The sequence below is a fragment of the Wasmannia auropunctata genome, unplaced genomic scaffold (genome assembly GCF_000956235.1).
Source record: "Wasmannia auropunctata unplaced genomic scaffold, wasmannia.A_1.0 LD335921.1, whole genome shotgun sequence".
NCBI classification, from domain to species: Eukaryota; Metazoa; Arthropoda; class Insecta; order Hymenoptera; family Formicidae; genus Wasmannia; species Wasmannia auropunctata.
The window spans coordinates 211,698-225,337 of NW_012026969.1; positions in this window are offsets into that span (position 1 = coordinate 211,698).

Sequence of the window (13,640 nt, forward strand, 5' to 3'; positions counted from 1 at the left end):
GGATTACACAGTTGGAAAATTTGTGTTAAATTTAACGCATTTTATATATGTCATTATATACTTTTTTTAGTAAAATTAACATTTAAAATATGTTAAATTTTTTAATACGTACATTTTATTCATTTATCTTAGAATTTGCATTTTAATCTTGACATTATTTTTATGTTATTTGTTCACTTACTCATAAATTGTATTATTTTTATACTAAAAAAATGTTGAATATTATTTTGACGCAAAATATTCAAATTACATAGTCACATACTCATATTATGTCAAATCAACACTCAAGTCCGTTAAAAATTCAACACAAACAACAAGAATCGGTATTATCACAAATATCAAAATGTTGTTTACTATGTACTTTTCTGCGTTGCTTAGTTGAAGGTATTATATTTGTGTGTGAAATTTAATGTAAATTAGCGAAAAAAAGTGAATCCTTTTGCAGATACGTAGATGTGCATTCGTTCGTTTCGGGAAGTTTCAATTTCAAATTGATCGAATAAAAATTGCTATTAAACGGAATTATTCAGTGCAACGTGGGGCAATTGCGAGCGCCGGGAATACGGTACGCGTAAAAGGTCACTGGCTCTCATCGGTTGCGCTTTTGTTCACGAAAGTTAATTACATCGAAATAATACGCGCGATGCATATGACATGAATGTTTACATTGCGACGACGCCGTCGGGGAAACCCTTTTTGGCGAGTACAAATATCCGCGGTATGCGCTTTCTCTAGCCTGCAAGATAGGTAACAGAAAATAGGAACGACGCGAACATACACACATACACGGCGTTCTGACAGCGATTTCGAAATTTTTTATAATCATATTGTAAATGGATTGCGAGTGGGAAAATACGGCTGACAAGCGATGAAAATACTCAACGGTCATGAAAAATAAGAGCGTAAAGTTCGATTTTTCATATTTTTCAGAGTACCAGATGGGAGCTTAAAACCGTAGAAAGTAGCACAATAAAATGTTATCTCGTGCAACGTTTATTTGCTAAATTTATTGAAGTTGGATCTCATAAAAAGTATTAGCTTCACATATCACGGTCACAATCTTAATAATTGATTGGACGATAATAAGTAATCTTAAGTAGGAATATTGGATAAATGAAAAGGATGAATTTCAAGTGTTGATAAATTTGGAAACAAAGTATTTGTATCATTCGCGAATATATGTCAAATGAATTACCTTTCACGACATCCGTTAAAGCTCGTTACGGAACGTAATGCGAATGATTTTTCCGGTTAAATTCGCGATTAAATTCCACGGTGCGAGAAAGAGGAAACGACGGTTATTTAACGCCGCTATAAAATCGCAGAAGTGAACGCTCGCAAGCTTCCGGACGTCGAAGGAAAATAATTGAAAGGATAGGAACGGAGACACAATGAGACGAAAGAACGAAAGAATAAGAGAGAAGATAAAAAAGAGAGAGAAAAGATGGAGCTCGGAATGGAGGCGGGAAAAGGCACAGCAGCCACGGCAATGAAAACACTGTACGGAGAATATTAAAGAGCCGAGTGCTCGGAACGACTGAACGCTCTTGTCCGATGATGTTTCCTGCAAAGTTTGCCGAGCAGGCTGAAGCGCCAGTTTCTAACGGAACGAGACTCCCCTGAAAACGACTGAGGGCAATAAAAGCTCACGCGGAGGGTGGGGTGGCGGCGAGCCGCGCGCGGCGGCAGATATCGGGGCAGGAATAATGAACGTCGGCGAAGCTTTAAAGCCTTTGCTTAAAACGGGGTGCCCTACTAGTCGCGCGGGATGCGTCGTTGTTCCCGATGATAAGCCCGCTACGGCGGCCAACAGCGTCCTCCGCGGCGTTAGATACTTCACGAGCCCGACAACAAGAGTGAATTCTATAGAATACCACGGTATTCGGGTAATTCGGGGAATTACCGGAAACTTAATGCTCTCTCGGGCACCGATTGTGGATGATGCGACATTAGGATGAATTTTATTTCATTTAACGCGGAAGATCTCGCAGGAAAATTTAGGATTAAGCTTTTATTCGGAATTCTACAAATTTGTGTTTGAAATTTTAGAATTATGTTGACCCTTTGACGGGCGACTTTTTTTGAGAGTCACCTTTTTTGTGATTTTGTAATTTTATAAATTGACGTCAAAAGTAAAAAATTAAAAATAGTGGATTTAATGTGGCGGGCAGAAAAAAATAATCTGATTATCGCAAAACTCGGTTTTAGGAAAGTTTTAACATTGTTAAGTAAATCAAGTTTCCAATTTCCTTTTTATTTGAAGCTTACCCAAATAGTTAGTAACTGACTTCCGAAATTTGATTATAAGTCATGTGATACAAGTTTCTCCTTCCTTGAAAGTTACTAGCTTTTTGAATTTCAATTTTCAGGTCACATTTAAATTCAGCGATTTCAAAATAGATAAAACTGAGTTTTATGATAATTAAATTATTTTTTTCTTAATTCGGCTACTATATTAGATTCATCATTTTGAATTTTAGATTTCTATTGAATTTTAAAGAACAGAATCAAATTCAGTGAGCCCGAAAGCCTTTAGAAAACAAGATCTTCTATAAATTACTTTGTTAGAAAGTTCCCGTCCTTAAAGGGTTAAGTCATAATTATTGTAAGAGAAAACCAATGTCTCGCCCCTTCTCTTTTCCTTTCTCCCTATTGTATATTTAAAATGGTAAATTAAATTTGACTAAACACACGATGCGAAAACAACGGCACGGTTAATCAGCGTTGATTCAGAAATGCAAGGCAATAAGCAATAAAGATGTCTATGGCACTCGCGCGGAGTGTATTTTCGTTATCGCCGGGCGGGATCTAATGGGGTAGCGTCGCTTGTTGTTCAAATTCCACGACGGTGGAACAACCGTCGCCATTCTCTGTCCCCGGCAAGAGTAATAATGTCTGTGGCGGCGGGGTGGTGGTACGGGGAGGGGGTGGTCGGCGAAATAGACAGCGCGCAAGGGCCGGTGGCCCGAGATGAAAGCTGAAAAGGGATGAGAAAGGATGGTAAGAGCTAACGTGGTCTCCTAATGGACGCCAAACAGGACAATGTTATACTAAAGCACGACACACACAATGTATACAAGCTATCTTTGCCGGCTCTTCTCTCTCTCTCTCTCTCTCTCTCTCTCTCTCTCTCTCTCTCTCTCTTTCTTTCCCGCTCGCGTACCCTTTTCTCCCTTTACACCAACGTTTCCGTTTCGTTGAATCCGACGTCACTCTATATGATCCTATAAATGATTCGCAAACAAGCTTGCAGGAAGATTCGGTCAAAGATTATCGTAGAAATTTCATCAATCTCTCTTGAAAATCTTGGAAGGGTTCGATAGCGTGCGATACGAATTAATTCGGCTAGTCTAAAATAAAATGATATATTAGTAGTACAGAATATATGCAAACATTTTGAAGAAACGGAATATTAAGCATAAAAAATAATGTTAGAACAATAGCGAGGAAATTAGAAGAAGAGAATGTGAATTAAAAGAGGAAAAAATAGTCGCTTATGTTGAGCTTTTTCAGATGGGATAAATTAAGATGAAACGTGAAAAGGAAAAAAAATATAGAAAATTTTTGTGTGCGCGGAACAAAAGCGAGGATGAAATGAGTTTTTAAACGGTAATCGCTATCCAAGGGAAATTTTTACAATCGCGAGCATTGAACGTTAGATATTTTTCGAGAGACGAGAGAGAGAGAGAGAGAGAGAGAGAGAGAGAGAGAGAGCGCATTAATCACATAGTCGAAATAAATCCGGCTGATTCCGCGGAACGCCAGTCGATGTCTGGGGCGTCGTTTCGAGGTAATAATGTCGTTTCGAGTGGCTCTTCTTATCGGAGGGTGTAGAACGTCCGGCCACTCAAAGTCGAGTTACACACAGACGACCCTCTCTCGCTTTGGCAGTCGACACACATACAGAGCCCGATTCCGAAAAAAAACGCCGACGAAGGACTTGGAAATAGGCAGGGCGAGGGCGAGAAAGCGTGGCGCGCGTCTCGACGTTTCGGTGAGGAAAACGCGCGCGCGACGAAGGGGAATGCCTCGTCGGGCGCGGCGGGGAAACGATATCACGAGAACGGGGATTATCGCGCCGGTCGAATTTAAATGGCCCTTTCTAGGCACGGAGGAAGGGGAGGGGAGGGGAGGAAGAAGAGACGGGACGGGCGTGAGTTTAATCGAATCAATCGAATCCAATTAAAGGCACCCTCGAGTGCGAGACCCGACTACCGCCACTGCCTTTCGCCCTGAGCCTCGTAAGACGTAACGGCTAACCATTTCGAGGCTCCCGATCCTAAACGGAGGTGAAGGAACGACAGTACGAGGGAATGTGAGTAAAGGAGAGGCGGGAGGGATAGAGAGGGATAGAGTTTCCTGCTTAGAAGAGCTTTTCCTGTCTCGAAAGGGAGACACGGCGCTCGCACATCCGGGCTTCTCTCCGGGAGGACTCGCGATAGGACGTGACGGTGACGGAGGACGGTGCCGCGTGGAGGGATGTCGGAGTTACGGTTGACAATTACGTGATAAAATCACGATATCGACATCGCGAGTTTATCTCGAATCTATCCCCGTCGTATTGTGAATATTATTTATTCATTTCACGCTCCTCATTATTAGGTAATTGCGAAAAAAAATTGGAAGAGATAAATGTAGCCGTGAACAATTTTTCAATTTTTCTTATCTGTCTAGAGAATCATCTCGTGTCTCGTTTATTTTTAAAAATTACTTAAACTCTTGGTCTTTGTGTAAACTGTTTAATTTGCCGCACGAAGGTGTCCACTTCTGACATTGCGTCTCTCGAAGGTTCCATCATGTATTGTTGTGTTAACATCTCGATAAATCCTTTCCTTGCCATGTCCCGTATCACTTGCCTGTGATTATCCGCCGTGGAAAACCGGTATACGTGCACTTTCTTAAATTACTTTCGTTTTATCAGAGTTACATTTCATCGCCGGTCTGTCCGCCGGTTTCGTCCGGTTTTCCGCCGTTACTTTATTAGCGCCCCGCTACGCAGCGAGCGACGAAATCTTTTATCAGATCGTAGATCCGCCATTTCTTTTCGTTGCTCTTCTCGTAATTTACGTCATAATACAACGACAAATTATACCAGCGAAAGTCCAGTTTCTTCTGACTCTACTTAACGTTAAACGTAAAATTATTAAATAATAATGTTTAAAAAGAGACATTTCATCTGTTATAACATCTGAATTTACGAAATGTTATTTAGAAACATATATGTATATATACACTGGAAAAAAATATGGTCGCATAAATTGGAACTCTGGTGGATTCAATCAATATGTCTGTCGAAAAATGAATGATGAATCAAAATTTTTCTAGAAATTAAAATAGGCATAATTAATGTCTTTTTATTAAATATTCCAGATTTTCTTGATAACACTAAATTTATTTAGTCAGATCAGTCATAACTTTTTAATGAAAAGAACTTATAAAATGAATATAACTAAAAGTTTTATAAATCCAACCAAATTCTCATAGTTAAGTCTAAAATACAAATTATCGCGTCCACGATAATAAAAAATTTTGTTTGACCTCGCCAAAACGCATCCTATTATATAGGTCTTAATCCGAACATTTTTCTCAGTATAACGACTTGATGTAATTCTAATATAATTTTCTTAAGTTGACACACATCCGCGCGCTCTCTTTTTCAGCGTGCGTCAACCTCTGATAAATCGCCGTAGCATTTATTAATCTCCGCAGTATCACGATTAACGCGCGCCTCACGCTGCTTTGAATCACGCCCGAGCTCCTTCTCTCCGTCACCCGCGCAACATCAATGCGAGTCCGGCAGGTGTACGGCGCGAAACTTAGCCGAGGCGCCGGTGCATTTTTAATTATTAATTAACGCGCGCAGAGCAAGCGAAGGGTAATGCCGCGGCTTAAAAGTTGCCGCACGTAAACTCGCGGAGGAACGTTGTTCGTCTGCGTCTGCGAAAGCACTGAGGGCCTGGCCGTAAGGCCCTCATTAACCGTCCGACGCAAGCCGCTTTAACCGTTAAATCCGCCGGACGCATATTTTTCCCTCTCTTCCCTCCCCCCCCCATCCTCCGTTTAATTCCTTACCTCTCATTTTTCCGTCGTATCTCACCTCCGCGAGGCTATTCCACGGTTTATTGCCGGTCTTGACTTACGGCCGTATAATAAGGAAGAGCATCAGCATGTTTAATTTTAACCGTAGTTTCAGACCTCATCGGCCGATGAGGAGATAAACACTTTATTAAAAAAACACGATATTTTTTTCAAGAATAATTAAAAAAAAATTATATAAATTATTTCTCGGTGCTTAAAAACAAGAATTGATCGACACTTTATAAACTCTGGAGTACTTGTCTGTCGTTTCTCCCTTGTATTTTACGATTCGTAACAGCATTCGTACAGCAGCGTGTCAAAGTAATGCGATCGCGCCGCAGTTATACCGTGAAGCGAAAAGCGGGGCTTAATCTTAGGTGCAATTCGCGGTGAAACGCGGCTTATTCCCCGAAACGTGCCCGATCGAGGTCACCTGAAGTTGCGACGTGGATTAGTTCTCCGTGTGTAATCAGGGGAGAAATTACAACATGGGGATTCTCTGACCGCTGCGGTCAGTATGTAAGTGACTCGGTCCAGCACGGCCATTTCGATCCTTGATGGTATCGAGGATTCGGGGAATTCTGTCCGTGGCAAATGCCGTATGAACGTAGCCGTTTGCGCGACTCCGCGCAATTTACATACCTTGACCAAATTACGGATGGACCGGATTCAACAATTCGGGATTGTCCGCGTATCGTTGCCACCGCCGCCCTTTCCACTCGCCGGCGAATTCGTTGTAATGAGACTGGTCGTTCGGTTAACGATTTAACGAAGATATTTCTTCGCGCGATAGAAAAAGTGGGCTGTCAAGTAATAGAAAAGCATAATTTTTTATGTCAGTTAAGATATTGCAAATAGAGAAATAATTAAAATGCACTGAGAAAAACGTTTTGATTACACCAAAACGGAATATATATGATAGAATGCATTTTAACGATAAGAATTTCTCTAATCACATGAATGGACTCGATATTTTACAGCTAGAACGTTTGATAGATTTAATTATAAAGATTTGATTAGTATTTTCGTTTAGATTTAGTAAATTAATATATTATCAATTTTTATATAAATTATATTTAATAGAAAGGAATTAATCGTAATTTCATCTAGTAATTTCCAAAAGAATTTTGATTTATTTATTTTTCAACAGATTTTTCAATTTATATAACTAGATTCTTTCCCAGTATGTATATTAAGAATTCCACAACAAAGGAAGTTATCTTAAGATCTTCGATTTACGTAAGATACAATTCGAATTAAATATTTGTGAATCGAATTAGATTTAATAAATTATTTAAATTGCGATAGAAATAACCGCCTTTTCAATATCAAAACTTAAAATTAAATTGATATCGCTTTTAAATAAATAAACTTAGCCTCAAAATGTGACGAAAGCAAGAGTACAGAAGCTCTTCTCTGATTACGTCTCAGTAAAGAAGAAGCTCTTTAATAACGTGAAACGCAGAGAGGAAATTTTATACCAAAGAGAGCTCTAAAGAGATCCTTATCGATTCGTCGAGAGAAAGAAGGATATTAACATTTTATAAAGCGACTGGTAAGTGGATAGTGGATTCTCGCCTTTGTCCGTGATATGGAAAAGCAACAAAGTATCGTTTTCAGCCACTATAAACCGAGGATAACATTGATATCTTCTTGATCGATAATATTACAAGAATTATGATTATTATGTCAAATATAATTGCATTTTGAAATTATCTATTTACAAGTTAAAATAACTTTTCTTTGAACAGTCTTGGCGAAACTATAATGAGATACAAATTGACGTAAACGTTCTTTCCCTAACGAAAAATAAATTCAAAAATAGTTTTATTGAAAAAAAAAAATTATTTTCTTCGAGAAAATAATATTTGTTTTTATAACAATTTTAATATTCTATTAGTCCTCTTTTATTACCGTCTTTTTCAAGAAAATTCAATAAATTTAGGATGCTTTATGCCAATTAAGGCTGTATGAGTAACACTTTTTTCCCTCTTCATCATTTTATGTTAATCACATTTATCGCAATTCTGCGAGAGAATTTCGTTCTATAATATATAAAGTATATATACAGTAAATTAGCTTGTTCTCTTTTGTCTATAGATTACACGTAGCCGCTTATATCTCCGTAACGTCGGATAATCCGTGTTCGAGCACGAGAAGATAACGTTGTCAAAAGTGAAGATCCTGAAGAAGTTTTCGCACCCTCCCAAGTGGGTGTTTTACACGAGGCGTCCCCAAAATCTACTTCCGGCACTTTCGACTTTCCACAAAACGCGCAACAAACTTATCCCCGTTACACACCGTGAGAGAGGCGGAGTGAGATATGGATGACACTGCCTGTGCAATCTTGCGCCTTTCGTGTGCAGCGGGACGTAAGTAGACTTGAAAATCGCATTTTCAAAAGACGAGAGAAAAGGAAAAAGGGAACGTCTTCGAGATATTTCTCGAAACGCGTAGTTCATTTTTATAGCTTGTTACCTTTTATTTTTAACGCTCAAACCTTCGTAATTCATAATAATCATTCATGACCAACTGTTCCTTCTTTTAATTAATTTTCAAGAGTTGGACCGATCACGTAAGTTCATGAAAATGACGTATATCTCTTATTTTTTTCTCTTATAAATTTGAAACTTAAGAAAGCTTCGCTTAAATAGGAACTTTTAGAAGCTGCGTGAAGCCGCTCAGCGCGCCATTCGCGTTTATCCCGCGTTCACGCATTAAATTCTCTCGATCCGCCGAGCAGAATCATCCGATAGCCGTTGAAGCGCACGACGTTCGACTCTGCCTTCTCGTTGTCGTCTTCACGTCGATGTTGAATGAAAAAAAAAATGTCAAGTAAAAGAGCGCGATGTTAGAGCCACGTCGTCAATCCTCGTGTCGTATATCTATCGCTGTAATTTGCAGATGTAATATAAACAATCGTTCGGCTGGAATTTTGTGTCGTTAAAGTTAAACCTCCCTAATATACCAAACAAAACATTAGGTCAAAATGAATCGTGACTGATCGAAAAGTGAATATTCATTTTGGAATCATTTTGATGCTATTTTGATGTCACTTTTTGTTCTGCTTAGGTGCCAATCTTGCCGTGAGAAAATACAGTTTGCCTTAATTCCTGACGTTGACTTTTATTTTAACTCATAGTCTTCAGATTTTATCGTTTATTAATAAATTAGAAACATGAAGTGACTGCGTTACACAATATCTTTCTACATTACTGTCATAAAATTATTCTAATTGGCCATTCCGGTTACGGTGTGCCGCCAGAGTCTGGCTGGCTCGCAAGTCCCTGCCATTGCGATGCAAACGACGCTACCGCGCGCATTAAGTTTACGCGCGCGATGAGGTTGCAGCTAAGAATCCCGCGGTGTTGTGGGATCGTCGCGCTCCGACGACGACGACGACGACGACGACGACGACGCGGCGCTAATCCCCGCGCGCGCGGCAAACAACACTTTACACCCGCGGGGGTGAGCGTGGTGAGTCATAAAGATTTTTTGCTATAAATATCCCGCGCGAGTCCAGGGAGGAAGGAGGAGGTGGAGGAGGGTTGTCGACCTCGCCGCTTCCATTGTCGCTTTCTATTTTCAATGCACGTTCGTTGCGCAAAGAGCAACCACCCGGCACCGTCCCGACGTGTTAAGATCTCTCGGTGTAATGGGAGGCGTTAGCCGGTCCTTAACGCCGCCAACAATGTCGATTCGCGAACGATTATTATTCCGGGTCCCGCGCCGAACCGGCAGACCCCCGGGGGGGTAACGCGCGGGAGAACGACGTTTGCGTCCGGGCGAGCGTAAAACCGCCGCGACGTAAATTACTTTTATGATTACGTCCGACTCGCGACGCGAGATAGTGCTCTTGTAACTCCGCGTGACGCATATGCGCTTCATCCGGGACGGTGGAGGGGGGGGAGGGGAGCGTCGCTTTCTGCTTTATCGTTTTCAGCGTTTTCAAGATATAGAATTTCCGCACGCTTGTGAACTTGATATGGAAAAAAAAAACATTTTTTTTTTTCATGAAATTAAAGCACGAATGGATGAGAAACATTTTACTGCATGTTTCATGTATTTTATTACTATTGTTTTACAGACTATAAATATGTCAGCAAAATTACTTAATAGCGAAAATGTAATTTTACAAAATATTATTATTTTATACGCATATGCTGTAACTATTTTTATACAAAAGTGACGCAAATTAATTCCGCGTTTCAGCATCAGGTTCAGCATCGCGTATCAGCATCGCGTTTTCCCATTACGATTTTCGCCGATAATACTGCGTCGCGTCGCGTCGCCGCGCCGGCTCGTTTATTTACACATTCGCTTGCTTAATTAATCGCATTTATAAGCCACCGGTCTCTACGTAAAATAACACCGCGCGGAGGAGTCCGGTACATTAGGTATTAATTAACAAAGCCGGCCGATCACTACCAACGGGAGGATATAAGATTCCAACGAGATCATTATGAGAAAGGAAACACCTCGCGCACACGGCGTATAATCTGCTTTAGCTCTCTCCCCCACCTTGGCATATTATCAGCGGGGCGAACGTCTAATTTACAGCAACTTAAATATTGTAATAAGCGAAAACGACGGCGCGCCAAGCAGCCAAGCTAGCGAAGCAATTTCCGTACGTGTTCGGCGCAGACTGCTTTCCATATAGACACTACGCCGCTTCTCTCGCACGCCGGCAAAGTTTCGATTCCTGCTCGCAAGTGCAACCTGCAATCCTCCCCCGCCTTCCCCATCCTTCCACCCGCCAGCAACCCCCGCTGATGATCGCCCCCTTTTTCCCTCCCGCAGTCCCACTCTCTCTCTCTCTCTCTCTCTCTCTCTCTCTCTCTCTCGCTCTCTCCCTCTCTTTCGGTTCCTCCCCGAATAGCCGGCGATCGAGAATACGAAAAGTAGCCGGCAGGGATTGTAACGGCGAGAGTTTGTCGTGGGCACAAGTGCAGGAGAGGATGGCAAAAGGAGGAAAAAAGGGAGCGAGACATGGTTGGCGAAAATAGAGGAGACAGGAAGAGCTTATATAGGAGTGCGCCAGCCACTGTATAGCAAGAGTAAGCAAGGTGTGGGGGCTCTCACGAGCATGGGAGACCCACGATTTCGTTTCTCCGTCGTTCGATATAGCAGGTGAAACCAGAGCTATATATACATATATCAGGAAGACAAATTCTCAAACGAAAATCTCATTAAAATGTTAAACTAGTTATCAAATTGCGTTAGGAATCCTCAATCGATTGGAGGCATTTATTTTCAAAAACATCTGATTCTTTCAAAAGTACCTTGTTTGATTCGATTAACAAATCGTTTGAAATGAATGGAAGATAGCAGGAAATTTCGTAAAAAGTATCTCAAAGTGTTTTTTTTTTTCAAGATGCTAATAAAGATTTTCCTCCAATGTAATTTCAACGCAAAAGAATCTGAAGTAGGTCTGGACGGTAGGTGGGAGATATAAATCGGAGGAAAATGAGAAGCAAGAGGAGAGAAGGAGAGCACGATGTGATCTTGCCGTTACAAAATAAATGCTGGAGGAGCGGATATCTTAGTCGGAAGATAGTGATTTCATTACCGATACACTCAATAGTGTCCGGTTGGGGCATTTGAGTAACGGTGACGTTGCCGCGTTTGCTTCTCCTTGGCGGCGGCGAAAGTATTTGCGAAGTATGCGAAACTTCTTCGTGATTGCGAACTTGCTCGGATAACCGCGATCGAGTTGGATGGGCCTGAAACGAGAGAGCGTGATCAGGGCTTCGAACTGCCCGGATTTAAACAATTGTGACAACAGTTGCATCGAAATGGGAATGTTTTAGTATAAAAATTCGACCTCCTCTCTCACTCTTTAATTCTAATTTATAATTTAAAATCCAACCTGAACCGTATTTCGCGCCTCACTACTTATTTATGTTATTCACGTTACAGCGATTCAATTTAACTTATTTATTATTGTATATAATTTATAATTTATAAGTTTGATTGAAAGCATAGTAGATCGTAATAAAATAAAGTTAAAACAATGCTTAATGAATGCATTCGCAGAGAACAACAAGTGAGTTAAAGAATACAATGAATTTTTATATTGAATTACATATATGTAATTAATTTTGGAGAAAGAGAGAAAAATAAGATGAGATTAATAATGTGTGTGTGCGCATCTGGAATAAATTTAATTTAAATTTAATTCAAAGTTTACACCCTATCGACCGCAATTATTATTGCGAAAGGCAATGGCTTTTATTACGTTGTTTACGTCAAGTACGTACTAGCATTACGCTAATATATCGCTATTTATTTAGTTGAGTGGTTAAGGGTTTGTTTGTTCAAACGGCCGTATTATGATTTGCTGTAGCAATTGCGTTCGCGATGCGTTTAGACCAGGACGAAGCTTTCGTTTGTACCGCAAGGAGCTGCTGCTCGCGTGTCCGCTCGGCGTCTCGCGTGTTGCGAGAATGCGCACGCGAAATTGCGATTGTCGTTATTGATGAGAATTATTAAAAAAAAAAAAAAGAAAAAAAGAAGAACTTGCTTCCGAGTTCTATCGGGTTACCCCTCTCGAATTAGCGCTATCAATATAAGCGCCGATTCTCATAACGCCGACAATAACGATAACTCGTTGTAGACTGTACCAATTATTTAGCTAACGATCATTTCATAGTGATAAAAATAATAAAATCGATAGTTACTGAAATAATTAAAGAGCAGCAATTTCACTAATTCTAAATGAGTGAACAGTGCCTTTTCTGATCAAAGCGAATCTTGGTGTGTAATAATATTTTTGTGTTAATTTTTACAATTTTCAATTCATAAAAATTATAAAAATTAATTAGTTAAGTATAAAAAATATTAAGCATTAAGATTCGAAAAAAGGAGCACTCTTCACTTATTTGGGTCATTCACTTATCGGTCCACTTCCATTTATTATCGCTAATTTTGCCGTCGGGAAATTGCCTCTCTTTACACACGCTTCCGTTCTCGTTTATTTATTTAAGTCTCGAGCAGTCCCAACTGTCTCGCGGGATGTTATACTCGGGGACCTCCGAATACGTTTTCCCGGCTTTTCGGAAATGCGCGATATGTTTTCCCGTAAACAAAAAGAGATCGCGTGCCACGGGTGTAATACGCCACTTGCTGCTCCCCCCAATCGTAACTCGCTTGGGTCGGGGAGGTCCTCTCGAGCCCTGTAATTTGCCCGGCTACACCGTATCTTTCCCGGGGAGTCGCAGCTTGTTTTCCCCTCTCGAGCGTCCACTCCGGCGCTCTCTCGCCTACGTAGTAATTACCCTTTCGAGGTATCCTCAATTATCGCGAGGCGTGCTCCCCGCGATCTGTGCACGGAGAGGCCACCCACTTAACCTTGCGAGTAATCTCCCTCTCCTCTCCTTCTATCCACGGGGAACCCCCGACAGAACGCCTCTCGGCTGTCCCGATCCTTCAATTATCTCGCGTCACCGAGGCGAGTGATTCCCCATAAGCAGAGTGTCTGCAATTTGTTCTCCCGGCTGTCCGATAGATTTTTTATCCTCGTTTATTAACATTTCCATTTTTCATTCCCCAATAAAATTCCA